This window comes from Pseudophryne corroboree, chromosome 9 (assembly GCF_028390025.1).
Source record: "Pseudophryne corroboree isolate aPseCor3 chromosome 9, aPseCor3.hap2, whole genome shotgun sequence".
NCBI classification, from domain to species: Eukaryota; Metazoa; Chordata; class Amphibia; order Anura; family Myobatrachidae; genus Pseudophryne; species Pseudophryne corroboree.
The window spans coordinates 43,376,006-43,392,949 of record NC_086452.1 but is presented as its reverse complement, the minus strand read 5'-3'; positions in this window follow the sequence as shown (position 1 = coordinate 43,392,949).

The following is a 16,944-nucleotide window of genomic DNA, read 5'->3' as shown; positions in this document are numbered from 1 at the left end:
TTGCAAGGGTGTTTTCCCTGAGTCTATGAGGATGGAATATAAATTACGCAGCCTATATCCTATGGTCAGATTTAGACGCAGAAGGGGGGTAAGAGGGTCAATGGCCGTATCAAGGGCCATTCCAGGTGGTATCGACTGTGCAAAATGACGGGATTGGAGGTACATGTAAAATTGGGAGTTGAGTAGACCATATCTATCTGATAATGCAGAGAAAGAGTGGATCCTGCCCCCAGGGTCAAAGATATCTCGGATGCACGAGATGCCCTTCTCTTTCCACGTCAGATAAGCACAGCCGTCCAAACCAGGGGGAAACTGTGGGTTGCCCCAAAAGGTGGTGTATGGGGAGTTAGAGGAGTTTCTGTGTAATCGCTTGTTGATAGATTTCCAGGCTTTATAAGTGTCTTGAAAGAGTATGTTGGATTTTATATGTGAAGGGATCAGTGAGGTAGGTGCATGAAGGAGAGCAGCTGGGGAGAAAGGGTGGAAGAGGTGTTCCTCTATGTTGGGGAGGGTATATACGGAGCCACCAGAGAACCAATCTACCATGTAGCGATACATGGCTGCATTTGAGAAAGCAGAGATGTCCGGCATCCCAAAACCACCCTCCTGTCTCGGCAGTCGCAAAACTTGGCGTGATACTCTAGATTTCTTTTTTGCCCAGATGAATCTTGTAAACAGGGAGTCAAATCGTTGGATATCTGACTTGGAGAGTTGCAGGGGAAGCATCTGGAGGAGATAGGATAATTTGGGAAAAACAAAGCTTTTAATAACCACTACCCTACCAGACAATGACAGAGGTAAATCCATCCATCCGTTCAGTATTTTCTCCGCCGAGGAGTATATCTGGTGGAAGTTAGCAGAGTATAGGGCGTCTAGACTACGGGGAATCATGATGCCTAGGTATTTAAGTGGAGAGCGGCAAATTGTGAATTGTGTCAGTGTAGGGGATAGAAGGTTTGTAGAATGACCAGAGCCTAGAGGGAGGGGGCGTGACTTGTCATAGTTCACACGAAATCCCGAGAAGGAGCTAAAATGGTCTATAATGCACTTTATAGCAGGGATGGAGGATTGGGGTTTAGAGATAAATAAAAGCATGTCATTGGCAAATAGACTGAGTTTCACTTCAGTCGACCCAACGACAATACCCGTATATTTTAGGGACATGCGCAGTGCAGTGGCCAGAGGTTCTATCGCTATAGCGAATAGAAGGGGTGAAAGGGGGCATCCTTGTCTGGTCCCTCTATGGAGGGGGATGGGAGAGGACATATAATTGTTAGAGAGGATTTGAGAGGAAGAGTCATGGTAGAGAAGGCGTACTGCATGGATGAAGGCCTCTGGGAACCCAAACCTGTGCATGGTGTCAAAAAGGTGGTCCCATGTAACTAGGTCAAAAGCCTTCTCAGCATCAAGGGAGAGAAGGGCATAGGGGTTCTGGTCTCCCGAAGTCTCCAACTACTGCATGACAGTCAGTATCTTACGCACATTAACTGTGGAGTGGCGCCCCCAGATAAATCCCGTCTGGTCCTCCTGTATCAGAGAGGGCAAGAGAAGCTTTACCCGGTCTGCCAAGATCTTGGTATATATCTTGTAATCCGTATTCAATAAGGATATAGGTCTATATGAACTGGGAAGCAGGGGGTTTCTCCCTGGTTTATGGAGAATTTTCAGGATCGCGGCATTGAAGTATAGGGGAGGGGGTGTTCCAGACAGCAACAAGTTGAATAGTTCACAAAGGGGTTTGACCAGTTGAGGGGCCAATATTTTATAGTATTCATTGGTTAGACCATCCGGTCCAGGGGTTTTGTTTGGTTTCAAACCTTGAATCGCATGGAGCACCTCCTCCTCAGTAATGGGGTTCAGTAGGGGTTGGGATGAGGTAGTGGGCAGAGAGGGGAGCGTAAGGGAAGACCAGAAAGAGTGTTGTTGCTGGTGATCAACAGAGGGTTCAGAGTATAATGAGGAATAAAAAGATTGCAGAACCTCAGACACCTGGCCACAATCATGTACCACCGTGCCGTCTGCCTTGGTTAAAGCATGTATAAGTGTTGGGGGATGTTGACCTTTCAAGAGATTTGAAAGCAAACGACTAGATCGATTGCCAAATTTATGGAATCTACATTGGGACATAAACGTTAATTTAGATTCGGTTTGAGATAAGAGTTTGTTAAAAAGGGATTTTTGTTCATAGTAGAGTTTTCTGGAGCTTGGGGTGGGGGACTGTGTGAATGCTTGGTAGGCGTCAGTGAGTTTTGATTGAGCATCAAGATACAGAGCTTGTGTGTCTTTCTTATGTTTGTAGGTGAAGGAGATAATAGAGCCTCTTAGTACTGACTTAGACGTTTGCCAGAACAGGAGCGGTGATTCATTCTCTGCGGTTACATTACAATGTTTAAAGTCAGCCCATGATGCCTCCAGCATGTTTCTAAATTGAATGGAATTGGTCAAGTGGGATGGAAAGCGCCACTGTCTGACAGGACCTCTATTGGGGAAGGTGGCGAGAGTCATCCAGCAGACCGCATGGTCCGACAAGGACACCGGTTCTATTTCAGAGGTCTGCACCCTGGTGAACATAGAAGTCGAGATGAGCAAATAATCGATTCTCGACAGTGTACCATGAGCAGCCGATAAACATGTGTATTCACGGTCAACTGGATGACAGGCCCGCCACACATCCACCAAATGCAGCTGTGACATTAAATATGGTAAACCATATTTGGGGGTATACCGGGTAGATCTGGATTTGGTATTTCTATCAAGAGCGTGGGATACAGTGGAGTTAAAGTCACCTGCTAGTACCACCTGTTTATGTGAGTGTGGGTGCAGTTTAGCGGCAATGGACAGAAAGAAGGGTTGGGGATCAATATTGGGGGCGTATACATTACCCAAGAGAAAACGTGAGTCTTCTAGAGTGACGTCTACAATGAGGAATCTGCCTCCGGGATCAGATTGGGAGGAATGAAGGTCTACCTGGACTGAGCGTCTAATCAAAATGAGAACCCCACGGGCCTTGTTAGTAAATGGGGCGGACGCCAAGACTCTCCAGCCCAGGCAGTTGAGTTTGTCAATCTCAGGGGGAAGGAGATGAGACTCCTGAAGAAATGCAACATCTACATGCAGTTTAGACAAGTAAAGTAGGATTTTCTTCCTCTTTATGGGGGAGTGAAAACCACCTACATTATATGTGCCAATTTTTAAACTGGTCATAATACTGTTGAAAAGAGGTATGATTCATGGCAATAAGTGAAACCAATACTGTCATATCTACTAAATACATTGCTAGCTTGGATATTGAGAAGCAACAGGACAAGACACATAGAGGAGAGAACAATGGGTGAGAGAGGTGGGGGAAAGTAAAACAGAGGATCCAGAAAAAGTGGATCAAGAGGTTAACATCAAAAGTGCACTTCTGGCACAAAAATAATTTAAATAAACCTATAGTTCGCCAAATGGAGAACCAGATAAGAGCTCCAGGCTTGCCGCAGCCCAGGTACTGTGAGACAATAAGCATAGCTTATATATGGCATAAACAAAACATAACTAAAAACAACATATGGACAATTTTAGGTTGTAAGGCGCCTTAAAGTGAGCATCCCATTCAGAATGGGGTTAAACGGTGAAATGGCACCCAACCTAGCAATTAAATCGGTAAGAGAGGCGCCTCCTCTCACTATCAATTTCAAGAACCTCTAGTGAGTAACGGTTATAACATAAACAGGTTTATCGGAGCAATAAAGTAATCGCCATTAAAGGAGGATAGAACCACGCTAAGGAATTTTGCAACCGTGGTTAGCAATCAGAAGTCGTGTCCGTTGAAGGCGGGTGTAGTGAAGAACGGCCGTTCTCCTCCTCCAACATATATGCTTCCGCATCAGCCATGGTGGAGAAGTCTGTAAATAAAGATCCTTTGAACAGACGCAATTGGGCCGGGTATATGAGAGCAAATTTTCTATTTGCTTTGACTAGGCGGGAACAAAGTGGGGTGAATTCACGCCGTGCCCTGGCCACCTCTGCCGAATAATCTTGGAAGATAAAAATCCTCACGTCGTTCCATTGTAAATTCCGCTTACGTCGAGACGCAGACCAGATAGTGTCTTTATGGATGTAATTCAAACAACGGAATATAACGGCCCGGGGTCGGGAATCCTGTGTAGACCTTGCCGGACCAATACGATGGGCCCTCTCCACAATCATACCTGCGCAGGAATCTTGAATGTCAAGCAGATCAGGCAGCGTGTCTTGTATGAAGGAAAAGAGTGCTGGCCCTTTAAGTGCCTCAGGCAGCCCAACCACTCTTAGGTTATTTCGACGTGATCTGTTCTCGAGATCGTCGACCTTATTAAGAAGCTGGTAATGGGATTTCTGAAGAAAGGCGTACTGTTCCTTTAAATCAGCGACGTCATGAAAAGTCTCCCCAAGGCGCTGTTCATTAGCTTGTACCCATTTGGAAAGCTGTTTAAACTGTGATTTGATGTCAAGTACTGCCTGCGTGACTTTTGCAGCATGAGATTCCATGATAGGGTTAATGGAGTCCTGAATTGCCTTTACCATGTCAGAGTATGTAATGGGGCCCTCAGTCTGTTCTGTGGTCTTATTAGACGTCTGTGTTGAGGGGACAGCATGTGCAGAGAGAACAGTGTTCACAGAGGAGTCAGATGAGGAATGTAACTCACGTTCTGTGTGTACTGGCTGCTGCTGCGGCTGTGTCTGCTGTCCGGCGGCCATCTTGGAATCCCCTTTCGTTTTTGCAGAACGTTGTTTAAGGGGTTTAGCCGCTTCTGGGGCGGCCAGGAAGCGTTCCATCAGGTGCCAGAGGTATTCTCACAAGCAAGTGAGGGGTCCGGGAGCGGGTTGTGTCGCTATGTGCAGCGTGAGGGCTAGCGCGGGCTGGGGCGGCACACGGAGCTCACACTGCTGCTGCTGCACGCATCGGCGCCGTACCCGGAAGTCTCGGATAGTAGCTTTTTTAATCTGTTGGAGGGTCCATTTATCCGAGAACATCAGATCGATCCTGGAGTATGATCCATGAACCGGAGAATAGAAAGTATAGTCCCTACCAGTGGTGTTTTTGGCTCTCCAGACATCATACAATTCGTATTCGTGTGTTAAATGTCTAAACGCTGCGGAATGGTCACATTTAGATAACGCTTTCGGATAACGGTGCTTGGATGTTTTATCTAGGGTCGGGTCTAGTACCATATTGAAGTCTCCTAAAAGAAGCAAAGATCCCGTTAAGCAGGATTGGAGGACGTTACAGAACTTCCGAAGAAAGGGGATCTGTTAGGAATTAGGGGCATAGACTACCGCTAAGGTGACGGGTTTATCATCTAATTTGCCTATCAATATTAGATACCTGCCATCGGAGTCAGAGAGTTGTTTGGTCTATACAAAATTGCAGGAGTGGGATAATAAAATGGCCACCCCTGCCTTTTTGCTAGGGCCATTGGACATGTAACATATCGGGAATTTATTATTATGAAACGCAGGGGGAGAAGGAGACATGAAGTGGGTTTCCTGTAGGGCTACAATGTGGGCCTTCAACTTAGCAAAGTGGGAGAGTGCTAACTTTCGCTTATTAGGGGAGTTCAGACCCTTGACATTTAGAGAAAGTATATTAATCATTGGGAAACACAAAAAAAGCGCGACTCGGCACTGACCAGTAATAAGCTATTAAAGCGGGAGTGTATAAATGGCCGCATGCTGAGGAGCATATGCCAAAACCTGTTACTTTGTGCTGTCTTGTAACAACCATAAGTTGAGAATAGGAACAACAAACGGGGGGTAATAGGACAAATAGAGAGAAAAGCGGGACTAGAAAAAGGAGACAAACCATGCACCGTATAGGTGCACCCTTAGACCACCAAAAGTGGTGGCACATTGGGGGAAGTGGCATCTGCAGCCACCACCACCACTCTAAAAAAGACAAAAAAAAAAAAAGGTAGGAACGGGACTAGGTACAATGGAAGTTGGGATCCCCCGGTGCTCCGCCCCCTATCCAAACAACTCAGGGCCGGGACACCGGAGGAGACACATATCTGTGAAACACATAGCCCATCCTCCACTGACTGCAACCAGAAAAAACAAAACAAACCATGGCAATATGTAGAACAGTTATCAGACAGACGAACCAGAGAATGGAGTACATATAAAACAGAAACATGAATCTATGCACGTAGACAGACCCTGCATTAAACGATAGTATCGATTAGAGTCCGTGTTGCAGTCCGCCAAAATAGTCCTTGTTTGAAAGACTGAAATAAACTCGGGTCGTCTAAAGAAAATAACTGGGCCAATAAACATAGGGGATAACGATAATCAAGATGGTTTACGTATAGAGGACCACTCTTGGGGGATTCCGGGTATACTTGGGTGGCCATCGGAGATCGCCTCTAAGTTCCAGGAAGCCAGAACCCGGAAGCCCTCATCCGGTGAGGAGATGATATTTGTATTACCATTTCGCCTGACAATCAGACGTGTGGGAAAACCCCAGCGGTACTGGATATTTGCCTTCCGAAGAGCTCTTGTGATTGGGGTAAAGGACCTCCGGAGTGCTAGCGTAGCCGCCGATAAGTCCCCAAAGACTTGAAGATCTCCCAGGTGTGAGCCCGAGGCATCTGCAGCTCTCGCAGCGTGGAGCGCCTTTTCTTTAACATGGTAATAATGGAACCGCATGAGAGTGTCCCTGGGTGCGTCCTTCGGGGCCGAACGTGCCTTGGGTAGGCGGTGGATACGGTCCAGCAGGAAATCTGAGAGATGGACTGTTGGCAACAGTTTCGTGAAGAGGTCAGTAACAAACTCTGTTAGGTCGGAGTTAGCCACGGACTCCGGGATCCCCCTAATCTTCACATTATTCCGTCGCGATCTATCTTCGAGATCTCCAACTTTACTACGTAGCGCCGTTACCTCTACTTGCAGGTCTTCATGTAAAGAAATGAGGTCATTGTGGGATTTGACCACCTCTTCCAATTTGCGTTCTAAATGGTCAGTTCGTTGACCTACAGCGTCGACAGATTGTTGGCAGCCTTGCAATGCCAGTTTAAATTCTTGCGAAATGTCTGATTTGAAGGAGGCTAACAGCTGCTTCATGGAGCCAATCGTCAACGGGGCATCATCCCCCATCCCGGCCGCCAGTACGACAGTCGACGGAGATGGGTCTGAAGAGGAATGATTTGCAGCAAGTGGTTTGGATGCCATATCGGTCGCGGGCTTGCCTTTGCCACTTTGCGATGAAGGCGACTGCTTGAAGAAGCTCACCGCTTGGACCCCGGATGGATCTTTTTGACGTTTAGGTGGCATTCCGTCTCAGAGAAAAAGATCATCTGTGGACGTTGAGCAAAACAGACCCGGATATGGTGCTATGTTCAATACACAAAGTGGAAAGCTGCTCAATCAGATTGTAAAAGGGGAGGGGTAATTCTGTGTAGGAAAAAAACTGTGTTCCCTAATGCACACCGAGTGAATAATATTTCTACATAATAATAGTCAGATAATACGGAGATCTTAGTTGCGTATATCTGCAGATATAGGGTTAAGCCCCCAGGCCGATCGACAAGGCTTCTCCGTCACTGGGGGTCCCTAATACTAGGTATGGGCCGGGGGTGCAGGACCCCACGATGTCGGCACAGGTCGGCCACCCCAGGTCAGCACACAGGTGAGAATTAATAAGGGTTAATAAGAAGCACAGAAGTGCTATGTAAGTGGTGTGATTAAAATAATGTATACAAAGTGATAGGAAAAATAATAAGTGTTAATAAAGTGTTAGGGTGTGCCGACCTGAAGCAGCCCAGCCATACCGACACAGGGGCCACCGCACCCCACACCCACCCCATAAATAATTACAAATATATCTGGGTTAAATTCCCAGTGTAAGGCCACATGGTAATGGCACCTACAGCATCTGAGAGCCAGCTTACCTGGGGATACCCCTGGCTTCCCCTATGGCACTTCTGGAGTCAGCAATCCCTCCTAATGGTGACCCATTTATGCCTCTCTATATACAATATGTCACAATCCCATGTAGTTTCTACTCCATGCCTGGGGTGGCGCTCTCTGCTCTGGTGTTCAGAGTTCTGCTCTGTATCTGCATCTTGATTAGTAGCTGCTACCACAGCTGTGAGCAGCACCTGTACTCACTACTTAGGCCAGCCACACAGGCTCCCTGGTGCCAGTTCATCGAGTCAAGATTGTTACAGCTCCTGGTCCTGGTCATGCTGATCTCTGCTGCTAAATAGACCAAAGAACTGCCAGTGCTCTTGTTCCCGGCGAGTTTCTCCGCAGTCTACCCCAGTGTCTCCGGTGCTTCCAGCATTAACTGCTGCACAGCTTCCAGCATTCTCAAGCAGCTTCTGGACTTTAATTATTATTCTCAAGTTCCTGGAATCATCAGCGTCCTCAGTCACCGTTTACTACTTTGCAAATCACCAGTGTCTTTAATTATTATTCTCAAGTTCCTGGAATCATCAGCGTCTTCAGTCACCATTTACTACTCTGCAAACCACCAGTGTTTTTAGTTATCATTCTCAAGTTCCTAGAATCATCAGTGTCTCCAGTCACCGTTTGCTACTCTGCAAACCATCAGTGTCTTTAATTGTTATTTTCAAGTTCCTGGAATCATCAGCGTCTTCAGTCACCATTTACTACTCTGCAAACCACCAGTGTCTTTAGTTATCATTCTCAAGTTCCTAGAATCATCAGTGTCTCCAGTCACCGTTTGCTACTCTGCAAACCATCAGTGTCTTTAATTGTTATTCTCAAGTTCCTGGAATCATCAGCGTCCTCAGTCACCGTTTACTACTTTGCAAATCACCAGTGTCTTTAATTATTATTCTCAAGTTCCTGGAATCATCAGCGTCTTCAGTCACCATTTACTACTCTACAAACCACCAGTGTCTTTAGTTATCATTCTCAAGTTCCTGGAATCCTCAGCGTCTCCAGTCACCATTTACTACTCTGTAAACCACCAGTGTCTTTAACCATTATTCTTAAGTTCCTTAACTCATCAGCATCTTCAGTCACCATTTACAAGTCTGCAAATCACCAGTGTCTTAAATCATCATTCACAAGTTCCTTAACTCATCAGCACCTTTAGTCACCGTTCACAAGTTTACAAATCATCAGTGTCATCCTGTGTTCCAGTTACAGTGCAATCCTGCAACCCTGGTACGTGCATACTCTACCACAGTCTACATCATTCTCATGTACTCACAGTTTCCTGGCATCCCATGTCCCCTCAGTTTTCCCTTTGTGTTCTCTAGTTATTCCTGCTTTATATTTATTGTTTACAGTTGTACGTTGCTTTAATAAACTAGTTATTATTCCGTGAACCTCAGTCCCTGCTAATATGTTTTCACACTGGAAGATCCAAACGAATTCTGACAGTATGAACTGGCCAAAAACAAACAGCAGGGGAAATAATTGCAGTCTGCCTGAGGGAGTTTTCTCACAGCTCGTTAACCCCTCAGCTCCCGTGACATCACCTTCTTTAGATTTGTTACAACTGGGGGTTTTAAAGGAGCAGTTAGACCAGCTACAGACTTTAGTGTCCGGTATTCTATGCGTTCTTCCTGAATTCCTGGGGAGACTGGTGGACCCCAGTAAAATAGCTCCAGAAAAGGAGTTTTCTTCTGACCCATGGACTAGGCATGATAGGGGCACCTCTCCTCCTCAGACAAGAGGCAAGTTCCAAAGTTTCCCTCGACCTAGCCTCTCTGAAACAGAACGCCAGTATCGAAGAGACTATAAACTTTGCCTGTATTGTGGGGGTCAAGGACATTTTATTTTAACCTGTCCCATTCGAAAACCAAGAAATGAGGGCAGAGTGTATCTCCAATCTTTAAATACCATCTGTCACAAAACTGGTCTTCCACCTAGAGTTTCCAAGCCTGTCGCCCCAGGAGGGGGTTCTTCAGAGTGTCCAGCCCCAAGAAGGGGTTCTTCAGAGTATCTTGCCCCAAGAAGGGGTTCTTCAGAGTGTCCAGCCCCAGTGAGGGGTTCGGAGCGTCCAGCCCCAAGAGGGGGTTCTTCAGAGCGTCCAGCCCCAAGAGGGGGTTCTTCAGAGCGTCCAGCCCCAAGAGGGGGTTCTTCAGAGCGTCCAGCCCCAAGAGGGGGTTCTTCAGAGCGTCCAGCCCCAAGAGGGGGTTCTTCAGAGCGTCCAGCCCCAGTGAGGGGTTCAGAGCGTCCAGCCCCAGTGAGGGGTTTTTCAGAATGTCCAGCCCCAAGAGGGGGTTCTTCAGAGCGTCCAGCCCCAGTGAAGGGTTCAGCGCGTCCAGCCCCAGGAGGGGGTTCTTCAGAGTGTCCAGCCCCAGGAGGGGGTTCTTCAGAGGGTCCAGCCCCAGGAGGGGGTTCCGAGGGTCCAGCCCCAGGAAGGGGATCCGAGGGTCCAGAGCCAGAGGGTCTACAGAGTGCTGCCCAGCCAGAGGGTCTACAGAGTGCTGCCCAGCCAGAGGGTCTACAGAGTGCTGCCCAGCCAGAGGGTCTACAGAGTGCTGCCCAGCCAGAGGGTCTACAGAGTGCTGCCCAGCCAGAGGGTCTACAGAGTGCTGCCCAGCCAGAGGGTCTACAGAGTGCTGCCCAGCCAGAGGGTCTACAGAGTGCTGCCCAGCCAGAGGGTCTACAGAGTGCTGCCCAGCCAGAGGGTCTACAGAGCGCTGCCCAGCCAGAGGGTCTACAGAGCGCTGCCCAGCCAGAGGGTCTACAGAGCGCTGCCCAGCCAGAGGGCCTTCAGAGCGCTGCCCAGCCAGAGAGCCTTCAGAGCGCTGCCCAGCCAGAGAGCCTTCAGAGCGCTGCCCAGCCAGAGAGCCTTCAGAGCGCTGCCCAGCCAGAGAGCCTTCAGAGCGCTGCCCAGCCAGAGAGCCTTCAGAGCGCTGCCCAGCCAGAGAGCCTTCAGAGCGCTGCCCAGCCAGAGAGCCTTCAGAGCGCTGCCCAGCCAGAGAGCCTTCAGAGCGCTGCCCAGCAAGAGAGCCTTCAGAGCGCAGCCCAGCCCCGTGAAGAGGGGGCTCTTGCCTCAGCCCAGCCCCGTGAAGAGGGGGCTCTTGCCTCAGCCCAGCCCCGTGAAGAGGGGGCTCTTGCCTCAGCCCAGCCCCGTGAAGAGGGGGCTCTTGCCTCAGCCCAGCCCCGTGAAGAGGGGGCTCTTGCCTCAGCCCAGCCCCGTGAAGAGGGGGCTCTTGCCTCAGCCCAGCCCCGTGAAGAGGGGGCTCTTGCCTCAGCCCAGCCCCGTGAAGAGGGGGCTCTTGCCTCAGCCCAGCCCCGTGAAGAGGGGGCTCTTGCCTCAGCCCAGCCCCGTGAAGAGGGGGCTCTTGCCTCAGCCCAGCCACGTGAAGAGAAGGCTCTTGCCTCAGCCCAGCCCCGTGAAGAGGGGGCTCTTGCCTCAGCCCAGCCCCGTGAAGAGGGGGCTCTTGCCTCAGTCCAGCCCCGTGAAGAGGGGGCTCTTGCCTCAGCCCAGCCCCGTGAAGAGGGGGCTCCTGCCTTAGTTCAGCCCCGTGAAGAGGGGGCTCCTGCCTTAGTTCAGCCCCGTGAAGAGGGGGCTCCTGCCTTAGTTCAGCCCCGTGAAGAGGGGGCTCCTGCCTTAGTTCAGCCCCGTGAAGAGGGGGCTTCTGCCTTAGTTCAGCCCCGTGAAGAGGGGGCTTCTGCCGTAGTTCAGCCCCGTGAAGAGGGGGCTTCTGCCGTAGTTCAGCCTCGTGACGAGGGGGCTTCTGCCTTAGTTCAGCCCCGTGACGAGGGGGCTTTGAGCATTATGTCAATTTCAGAAGAAGAATCTAGCACTCTCGTTTCTCACAACACCGGCCATATATTTAGACACATAGGCACTGTTGTAGTCCTGGGTTCCAATTCTACTACTAACTTGTTGGCTCACGATTTGGGTACAGCCCAGTCCCCCAGGACTTCCAGGAAGGACCAAATCCAAAAAGTACCATCCAAGCCTCTAATCCAAGTTCAGTTAGGATCATCATATATTTCTGACCAGTCTTCTGAAAGTCTGTCCCCTCATCAGTGTCCTGATGATCCATCTCCAGTGTTTCCAGAAAATCAAGTTTCCACTTCACAGAATTCATCCAACGCTCCATCTTTGGATTACTTTGATGGAGATTTAACGCAATACTACGCACTAGTTAATCGATATGTTTCTATGATGGAGACAGATCTTTCCCTCGGAATTACTCCATCCAACATAGTTAAACTTTTATTCCTGACCTTCAGAGGAGAAGCCGCGGCTTGGGCTAGTCCACTAATTGAGACCAATGACCCAGTTCTTCTTAATCTTGTGGCCTTCAGTGAAATGGTAATTAAGAAATTCAATTCATGGTCTTACCAGTCTTCAGTCCCAAATGAGGTTCCTGCCCAGCCGGGGTCATCCAAGGTTCCTATCTATCTTGATTCATCCGAGAATCCTGTTGCCAGCTTTGAGACTCCAGCAATCAGCTTACCTGTTGGTTTTCTTCAGCTCCAGTCTATTGTTCCTACTGGGAAATCCACAAAAAGGAGAAAGAAGAAAAAGGGAAAATCTAAGTTGAAAGCCTCTGTTGGACTTCCTTTGCAGCATGAGGATACCGTGATATGCCCTCTACCTTTTGATTCAGACTCTGACATGTGTTGAGCGTCTGGAATCCGCTCCTTAGGGAGGGGGTACTGTCACAATCCCATGTAGTTTCTACTCCATGCCTGGGGTGGCGCTCTCTGCTCTGGTGTTCAGAGTTCTGCTCTGTATCTGCATCTTGATTAGTAGCTGCTACCACAGCTGTGAGCAGCACCTGTACTCACTACTTAGGCCAGCCACACAGGCTCCCTGGTGCCAGTTCATCGAGTCAAGATTGTTACAGCTCCTGGTCCTGGTCATGCTGATCTCTGCTGCTAAATAGACCAAAGAACTGCCAGTGCTCTTGTTCCCGGCGAGTTTCTCCGCAGTCTACCCCAGTGTCTCCGGTGCTTCCAGCATTAACTGCTGCACAGCTTCCAGCATTCTCAAGCAGCTTCTGGACTTTAATTATTATTCTCAAGTTCCTGGAATCATCAGCGTCCTCAGTCACCGTTTACTACTTTGCAAATCACCAGTGTCTTTAATTATTATTCTCAAGTTCCTGGAATCATCAGCGTCTTCAGTCACCATTTACTACTCTGCAAACCACCAGTGTTTTTAGTTATCATTCTCAAGTTCCTAGAATCATCAGTGTCTCCAGTCACCGTTTGCTACTCTGCAAACCATCAGTGTCTTTAATTGTTATTTTCAAGTTCCTGGAATCATCAGCGTCTTCAGTCACCATTTACTACTCTGCAAACCACCAGTGTCTTTAGTTATCATTCTCAAGTTCCTAGAATCATCAGTGTCTCCAGTCACCGTTTGCTACTCTGCAAACCATCAGTGTCTTTAATTGTTATTCTCAAGTTCCTGGAATCATCAGCGTCCTCAGTCACCGTTTACTACTTTGCAAATCACCAGTGTCTTTAATTATTATTCTCAAGTTCCTGGAATCATCAGCGTCTTCAGTCACCATTTACTACTCTACAAACCACCAGTGTCTTTAGTTATCATTCTCAAGTTCCTGGAATCCTCAGCGTCTCCAGTCACCATTTACTACTCTGTAAACCACCAGTGTCTTTAACCATTATTCTTAAGTTCCTTAACTCATCAGCATCTTCAGTCACCATTTACAAGTCTGCAAATCACCAGTGTCTTAAATCATCATTCACAAGTTCCTTAACTCATCAGCACCTTTAGTCACCGTTCACAAGTTTACAAATCATCAGTGTCATCCTGTGTTCCAGTTACAGTGCAATCCTGCAACCCTGGTACGTGCATACTCTACCACAGTCTACATCATTCTCATGTACTCACAGTTTCCTGGCATCCCATGTCCCCTCAGTTTTCCCTTTGTGTTCTCTAGTTATTCCTGCTTTATATTTATTGTTTACAGTTGTACGTTGCTTTAATAAACTAGTTATTATTCCGTGAACCTCAGTCCCTGCTAATATGTTTTCACACTGGAAGATCCAAACGAATTCTGACACAATACACAAAGTGGAAAGCTGCTCAATCAGATTGTAATGTCACTCAGGTGCTAAAAGGGGAGGGGTAATTCTGTGTAGGAAAAAAAACTGTGTTCCCTAATGCACACCGAGTGAATAATATTTCTACATAATAATAGTCAGATAATACGGAGATCTTAGTTGCGTATATCTGCAGATATAGGGTTAAGCCCCCAGGCCGATCGACAAGGCTTCTCCGTCACTGGGGGTCCCTAATACTAGGTATGGGCCGGGGGTGCAGGACCCCACGATGTCGGCACAGGTCGGCCACCCCAGGTCAGCACACAGGTGAGAATTAATAAGGGTTAATAAGAAGCACAGAAGTGCTATGTAAGTGGTGTGATTAAAATAATGTATACAAAGTGATAGGAAAAATAATAAGTGTTAATAAAGTGTTAGGGTGTGCCGACCTGAAGCAGCCCAGCCATACCGACACAGGAGCCACCGCACCCCACACCCACCCCATAAATAATTACAAATATATCTGGGTTAAATTCCCAGTGTAAGGCCACATGGTAATGGCACCTACAGCATCTGAGAGCCAGCTTACCTGGGGATACCCCTGGCTTCCCCTATGGCACTTCTGGAGTCAGCAATCCCTCCTAATGCTGACCCATTTATGCCTCTCTATATACAATACACAAAGTGGAAAGCTGCTCAATCAGATTGTAATGTCACTCAGGTGCTAAAAGGGGAGGGGTAATTCTGTGTAGGAAAAAAACTGTGTTCCCTAATGCACACCGAGTGAATAATATTTCTACATAATAATAGTCAGATAATACGGAGATCTTAGTTGCGTATATCTGCAGATATAGGGTTAAGCCCCCAGGCCGATCGACAAGGCTTCTCCGTCACTGGGGGTCCCTAATACTAGGCATGGGCCGGGGGTGCAGGACCCCACGATGTCGGCACAGGTCGGCCACCCCAGGTCAGCACACAGGTGAGAATTAATAAGGGTTAATAAGAAGCACAGAAGTGCTATGTAAGTGGTGTGATTAAAATAATGTATACAAAGTGATAGGAAAAATAATAAGTGTTAATAAAGTGTTAGGGTGTGCCGACCTGAAGCAGCCCAGCCATACCGACACAGGGGCCACCGCACCCCACACCCACCCCATAAATAATTACAAATATATCTGGGTTAAATTCCCAGTGTAAGGCCACATGGTAATGGCACCTACAGCATCTGAGAGCCAGCTTACCTGGGGATACCCCTGGCTTCCCCTATGGCACTTCTGGAGTCAGCAATCCCTCCTAATGCTGACCCATTTATGCCTCTCTATATACAATACACAAAGTGGAAAGCTGCTCAATCAGATTGTAATGTCACTCAGGTGCTAAAAGGGGAGGGGTAATTCTGTGTAGGAAAAAAACTGTGTTCCCTAATGCACACCGAGTGAATAATGGCCCTCATTCCGAGTTGATCGCTCGCAAGGCGAATTTAGCAGAGTTGCTCACGCTAAGCCTACGCCTACTGGGAGTGTATCTTAGCTTCTTAAAATTGCGACCGATGTATTCGCAATATTGCGATTACAAACTACTTAGCAGTTTCAGAGTAGCTTCAGACTTACTCGGTATCTGCGATCAGTTCAGTGCTTGTCGTTCCTGGTTTGACGTCATAAACACACCCAGCGTTCGCCCAGACACTCCCCCGTTTCTCCGGCCACTCCTGCGTTTTTTCCGGAAACGGTAGCGTTTTTATCCACACGCCCCTAAAACGCCGTGTTTCCGCCCAGTAACACCCATTTCCTGTCAATCACACTACGATCGCCGGAGCGAAGAAAAAGCCGTGAGTAAAAATACTATCTTCATTGTAAAATTACTTGGCGCAGTCGCAGTGCGATTATTGCGCATGCGTACTAAGCGGAATTTCACTGCGATGCGATGAAAATTACCGAGCGAACAACTCGGAATGAGGGCCCATATTTCTACATAATAATAGTCAGATAATACGGAGATCTTAGTTGCGTATATCTGCAGATATAGGGTTAATCCCCCAGGCCGATCGACAAGGCTTCTCCGTCACTGGGGGTCCCTAATACTAGGTATGGGCCGGGGGTGCAGGACCCCACGATGTCGGCACAGGTCGGCCACCCCAGGTCAGCACACAGGTGAGAATTAATAAGGGTTAATAAGAAGCACAGAAGTGCTATGTAAGTGGTGTGATTAAAATAATGTATACAAAGTGATAGGAAAAATAATAAGTGTTAATAAAGTGTTAGGGTGTGCCGACCTGAAGCAGCCCAGCCATACCGACACAGGGGCCACCGCACCCCACACCCACCCCATAAATAATTACAAATATATCTGGGTTAAATTCCCAGTGTAAGGCCACATGGTAATGGCACCTACAGCATCTGAGAGCCAGCTTACCTGGGGATACCCCTGGCTTCCCCTATGGCACTTCTGGAGTCAGCAATCCCTCCTAATGCTGACCCATTTATGCCTCTCTATATACAATACACAAAGTGGAAAGCTGCTCAATCAGATTGTAATGTCACTCAGGTGCTAAAAGGGGAGGGGTAATTCTGTGTAGGAAAAAAACTGTGTTCCCTAATGCACACCGAGTGAATAATATTTCTACATAATAATAGTCAGATAATACGGAGATCTTAGTTGCGTATATCTGCAGATATAGGGTTAAGCCCCCAGGCCGATCGACAAGGCTTCTCCGTCACTGGGGGTCCCTAATACTAGGTATGGGCCGCGGGTGCAGGACCCCACGATGTCGGCACAGGTCGGCCACCCCAGGTCAGCACACAGGTGAGAATTAATAAGGGTTAATAAGAAGCACAGAAGTGCTATGTAAGTGGTGTGATTAAAATAATGTATACAAAGTGATAGGAAAAATAATAAGTGTTAATAAAGTGTTAGGGTGTGCCGACCTGAAGCAGCCCAGCCATTGTAAATACATACAATCTGATTGAG